Source organism: Medicago sativa, chromosome 4 (genome assembly GCF_051527215.1).
Source record: "Medicago sativa cultivar Bolivia chromosome 4, Bolivia_mono, whole genome shotgun sequence".
Classification (NCBI taxonomy): Eukaryota; Viridiplantae; Streptophyta; class Magnoliopsida; order Fabales; family Fabaceae; genus Medicago; species Medicago sativa.
In genome coordinates, this window is record NC_140752.1 from 25,641,008 (window position 1) to 25,647,247 (window position 6,240).

Below are 6,240 nucleotides of genomic sequence, written 5' to 3' on the forward strand. Positions count from 1 at the left end.
TAGAATCCGATAGAAGATATTGGAATTATACCTTTTTCAATACTAAATGCGAAAATATCAAGTGCTTCCAGGAGCATTAAAGGATCCCAAAAGACATCACCACTTTTAGTTTGTTCGGAGACAGTAGCATAAAGTTAGGTTTTCTTTAAAATGCATGCAAATATTTCATCTTCAGAACTTCTTAAACTCTTCAAGGCATCAACTTTGGTGTCCCATTGGGATTTGGTGATAGCCCTTTTGGCCGGTAATGCCACACAAAAATTGTATTCTATTTGGAAGGATATCAGTAGAACATATTATAGAAGATCTAGTATAAAGTAAACGGTAATGCTTGAAGGTCTAGTACAGATCAAGCAAAAATTTAACATTTGGTTTTATGCAAGCATTACTAATGGATGCAGGTCATAATTATCGAAGAAATAACATTTTCATCAAAAGGATCTCGAAACTTTTTATAGATGTAAAATGTAATGGTCATGTAAAACTGCAATCTATCTAAGCAAATGTGCTAAACATAACTTAAATCTACATCATGAGGCAGAAAGCCGTAATTGCTCCATTGTTATATCTTTACTCATCATTTTCTCAATTTTTGCAATCAAATGCTTTATATATACACTCTTTCTCATTAAGAAAGGTAAATAAACTCAAAAACATAATCAATTGTGGGTAAAAGCATAGAGCAGAGGGTAATTACATAGTTCAAGCAAAATTCACCAACTTTATACATTATTCTTTGTAGTATTTGAAGAAATAGGTAAAGGATTTGTATATTTACAATCTACAAATTACAATAGTTGCCAAAATATGAGTATTTTTCGTATGACAATTCCAAATAAGTCCAACAATGCCAACTTTAATATCAAGATGCACACTCACAAATCTAACGGCTTCTTGTTTCGACTTTTTTTGACTAACAAGATCTCAGGTGTTTGGCTCATGAAAATTGCTTTAAAATCTATTTTTTAATGATTTGACTGAAGCATGGAAATGAAGTATTCTTTAATATAAAGAGAAACACCCAACTAAATAAGATGAAGAATGGCAGCATATTATTTTTAGTTTTTTGAAATATGTGAACCAACAGATTTGAGACGCCCATAAGGATCCAACAGATTTGAGATGACCATTCACAAATCTGATGGCTTCTTGTTTTGAGTTGAGCACGCTCCCTCTTGTGTTTTTAATCAAAGAAATCACACTTGACTTGAACTGATAAAAAAATATGTAGCTGATGATTGACCAAACAACACACTTGGTAGATGACGACAACGAAGAAATAAAATTAATCTTCAACATGCTGCGCAACAAAGTGTTCCCTGAAAGGTTCAGAGATTAGACCAAGATTAAAAAAAAAAAAAAAAACGCAAGATATGAGTTAACAGAGAAGAGATCTGGGTTATGGAATCATAAATGAAAAGGCATATACCTGTTATTAAAACAAAGGAACAAAGACGTTAAAACAAACTCATGGCAGCATGCTTTGTCTATGTTGAATTTCAAAGCCTAAATCCAAGAGACAAAATATCCTTTATTATAAAAGCTAGACTTGCTTGGCTATCATGTTTGCCCTAATCCTCCCTACTTTGCTCTAATTCCCTAGCTTTTTTTCCCTCCTAAACATGTACTACTTGCTCGAGTAATCTCGTCCGTTCAAGCACTTGATCACATCCGTTTATTCAAACTTGAAAAAAGTTCTCTCACTTCGTTAATGCAATTGAATACGTATTAAAACCTAATCAAGTCGGTCAACATTCCCATACACTAATTGCTAATCAGAAATAACTAATTCCCATACACTAATTGCTAATCAGAAATAATATAAACATCCCTTAGAAAGCGGCAATTGAAAATGTTTCACGCATACATTTTTTACTGTTTCACGCATACACTAATTCCTATCACATTATTCTACTGACATTTCAATGTTTCACGCATGCATTTTTTACACTATAATGTGCTATCCGATATAGAGTGATAGGAAGATATGCGTTTCAAGGTGACATTTCCCTCGAATTTTACCACTAAAGTATGCACTAATCACTCTACCAATTACTACCTATTAAATGCAATTATGACCTACTTATTTCAAATATTAACACGTATCAAGGTTGATTCGATTTTGAATATGAATTATTACGTATTGTTAATGGCAATTAAGAGCATAGTTAATGGCTTGAAAACGTCGTTAATGACAATTAAAAACTTTTAAGTCGCATATTTTGGTATAGGAATTGCTTTTAATTGCTTTTATGCATTATGCACCAATCACTCTACCAATTACTACCTATTAGAAGCAATTAACTATGTACTTATTTCAAAAATTAACACGTATCAAGGTTGATTCGATTTTGAATAGTAATTATTACGTATTGTTAATGGCAATTAAGAACGTAGTTAATGGCTTGAAAACGTCGTTAATGACAATTAAAAACTTGAAAGTCGAATATTTTCGTATAGGAATTACTTTTAATTGCTTTTATGCATTATGCACCAATCACTCTACCAATTACTACCTATTAAAAGCAATTATGACGTACTTATTTCAAAAAATAACACGTATCAAGGTGGATTCGATTTTGAATAGTAATTATGACGCAGTGTTAATGGCAATCAAGAACGTAGTTAATGACAATTAAAAACTTTTGAATAGTAATTATTACCAATAGAAAACTATGATTAATAATCACACATTTGAAACTAACGAAGAGAATTGCCAATTACCTATTTAAATACCACTTAGTTGTGCTAATACAGCCATTCTCGACTTTAAGCAAAATTAAGCAAATATAACTCTTTCTTGCACTTGCTAATATGGCAAACATTTTCACCCCCATTTCAGTTGTGACAGGTGGAAAGAAGGATTTGAAGTTCATTGTCTGTGTGGCCCATATATGGCTGATCTGTGATAAGGAAAATCCAGACGATATCATCTTCATGAACATGATATTGGTTGATGAGAAGGTATATTATATAAATCGATTGTATAAATAAATGATCTTTTTTTCAAGTTGCCACTACGATAACATATACTGTGGTTTATGTTAATAACATGTTATTTTTTGTTTAGCGAGGACGGATTTATGCCACTGTTCATAAGTTCCTGGTGCCAACGATTCAAGGAATGGTTGAAGAAGGAGGAACATATAAGCTAGAGAATGTCATGATAGGATTTAATGAGGGGAATTACAAACTCTTGCCACACAAGCACAAACTTAATATGGAATTGTTGTAAGGCTTGGATCAAGTTTCAAAGGAGTCAATTTTTGTTTGTTTTATTTGTAATGACTATTAACAAGAGTTACTTTAAGAGATGGGTTGAATACGTAAAAAAAAAAAAAAAAGGTTGATGATAACCGATGATGAATGTGAAAATACTAATGTCACTTCAATTGTCGTTTTTATAGTATTTCGTAATGTATGATATCTAATGTAAAATGTACGGTTTTCAAACTATATATTAATGTCAAGATGATATGATTAATGTAATACATTTTTATCATGTGAATATTTCATATTTTTTTATTATTATGATATAACTTATTCTTACATATTTTAGTCGGTAGGACCCGTGCGGAGCACGGGTCGATGGTCTAGTTATATCTACGTTAAAACAAACAATGGAGCAGCAGCTGCAGCAAGTGAATTTTGAAATTTGTAACCCTAAATCCAAGAGACAAATTTTATGTATTTATAGCAAATTTAGAGAAGCAATTGGTGGGCCATTTATTTATAAACAAGGTTCCTAAAATAAATAAGGTTGGTTTTTTTTATTTCTTTTGCCACCCTACTTACTTTTCATGTCCCCTCCAATTTGACCATTTTATCCCATTTGAAGTTTAAAACTGGAAGCATATTTTATATATTGTTTTCGGATTATAAAATTTGAATTATGCTTTACTAGGTTTTCAATTACAATAACATAAATTATTAAAATTGCAAAAATTAAAATGACAATTTAAAGAGACATAAAATAAATTGGCAAGAATTAAACAAATTTTATTATTTGATCAAGAATTCATAATACATTTACATTAACATAACACTTATTACAACAAAATTTTACACACATAATGCTAAATCTACGGTGCAAGAAAATGGATGAAGAATAAGGAAAATATTTGGCATCCCTCTCGCACACCCTTCAGAGAAGATAGGAATAAAAAAATATTGCAAAGAATGAGGGGCTGATTATATAATCAAAAATAATTCCCATATTAATTGGATTATATAACCTGAAACATTCCCAAACCGTGTAAAAACTTGTACTCTAGAGGGTTTGGTTCAATTGAATTATATGTGGTCCACGACACACCGACATTTTTCCTTATTACATATTGCACCAACATTTTATGTGGTCCACGACGCACAAAAAAAAAAATACAAATTGACCTGTTTTATTCATTTTTAAACCTCACCATAGAACCATTACCACTTATCAAGTAGATGTAAGTATCCAACTAGTTGTAAAACCTAATCTGTTTAGGCTCCACATTGATGTCACATTGTTTGGATTTAATGGCCAACTTGACCAAATAAACGGACGGCTAAACCATAGTGAAAAAAAGGTGCATGACCATTGATGACTGCCATTGATCGTCGATCGACTAAGGTTGAAGTGTCAGGTTCACACATATAATGTTCCTGAACAACTATGACGTGAGAACATTGTTCTTCATATTTGGTTTCTATACTTGGTTAACTTTTCTTGCAAGTTGCAACTTCTATACATGAAAATCATATCAATTGTGGAGAGAATTTTCCCGAACAAACTCATCCTTCACTCAACCATGACTTAATCTCTTGTTGTAAGCCACCGCTTTCAACACATTTATTGATGTTACACCTGTTCATTGAATTTAATGCAATGAATGATAAAAAAAAAATATATTAGACTAGCCCTAAAAAGAGAAATATACAAATTCACCTAACATTAAACTCCAACCACTTGCTCAAAAAAAAAAAAAACTCCAACCACAATCATGTTCCATTTACAAGTCTTAGGGTCAAGGGACAACAAATTTGAACAAACAACTAATTCCTTTCTCAGTTATCAGGTTAAAGGATAAGGAAAACAAATTAGAGTAAAATGATATTTAGAAATAGAATGCATAAATTAATATCTGCTATGCAATTGATTAGAAGTCGGCCACATTTTTAAAAGCAAAAATAGAATAAGATCTTTGTCTTGTTTTGGAAGAAGAATAAGATCTTTGTTATAGGTGAAAATGCGGTCAAAACCCTTTTTGCATTAAACATTAAATCAGATGAAATAAGAGCCTACAAATAGGTTAGAAGTTGAAAGTATAGAAAAAATATAAGTAGAAAAAATCATATAGGTAAGGAGTAAAATCAAAACAATTGGACGGAAGTAGAAAAAATCATATGGGTAAGGAGTAGAACATAAATGGGCATATGAATTGGTTATGATGCAAATATTCCACTGTTTTCGTGTCTTCTTGTGGGTATAATATAAATTGTAAAAGTGTGTTGTTCGGCACTATGCGAATTTGCACCCTTCGTTTGGATATGGGGTTGGTCAAGAGAGTCTACCTCTCCTACTCCGTCATCTTGTATTTCCATCTTCTCCGAATGGTGTGCGAAAGGGATGACAAATATTTTCTTTATTCTCCCTCCATCATCTTGTAATAAGTGTTATGTTAATGATAAAATTTGTTTGATTATTGCCGATTTATATTATGTCTGTTTAAATTGTCATTTTAATTTTTGCAAATTTAAATAATTTATTTTATTGTAATTTTTTGGTGGTGTCCAGGGTTCGAACCCCAGACCTTGCATATATTATGCATTGTCCTTACCAACTGAGCTAATCTCACGGGGACTTATTTTATTGTAAATGAAAAACTAGATAAACACAATTCAAATTTTATAATCCGAAAAAAATAAAATATGCTTCGGGTTATAAAATCCAAACCAGATAAAATGGTCAAATTGGAGGGGGCATGAGAAGTAAGTAGGGTGAAAAAAGAAATTAAAAAAAAACACCAACCTTATTTATTTTAAAAATCTTGTGTATAAATGGCCCACCGAATCTCTCTCACTTTGCTATAAATACATAAATTCCATCTCTTGGATTCAGGGTTTCAAATTACAAAACACACTTGCAGCAGCAATGCTCCACGAGTTTCTTTCTTTTAGCGTAGTTCCTTTGTTTTAACAACAGGTATATACCTTTTCATTTATGATTTCACAACCCAGATCTCTGCTTATTCATATGTT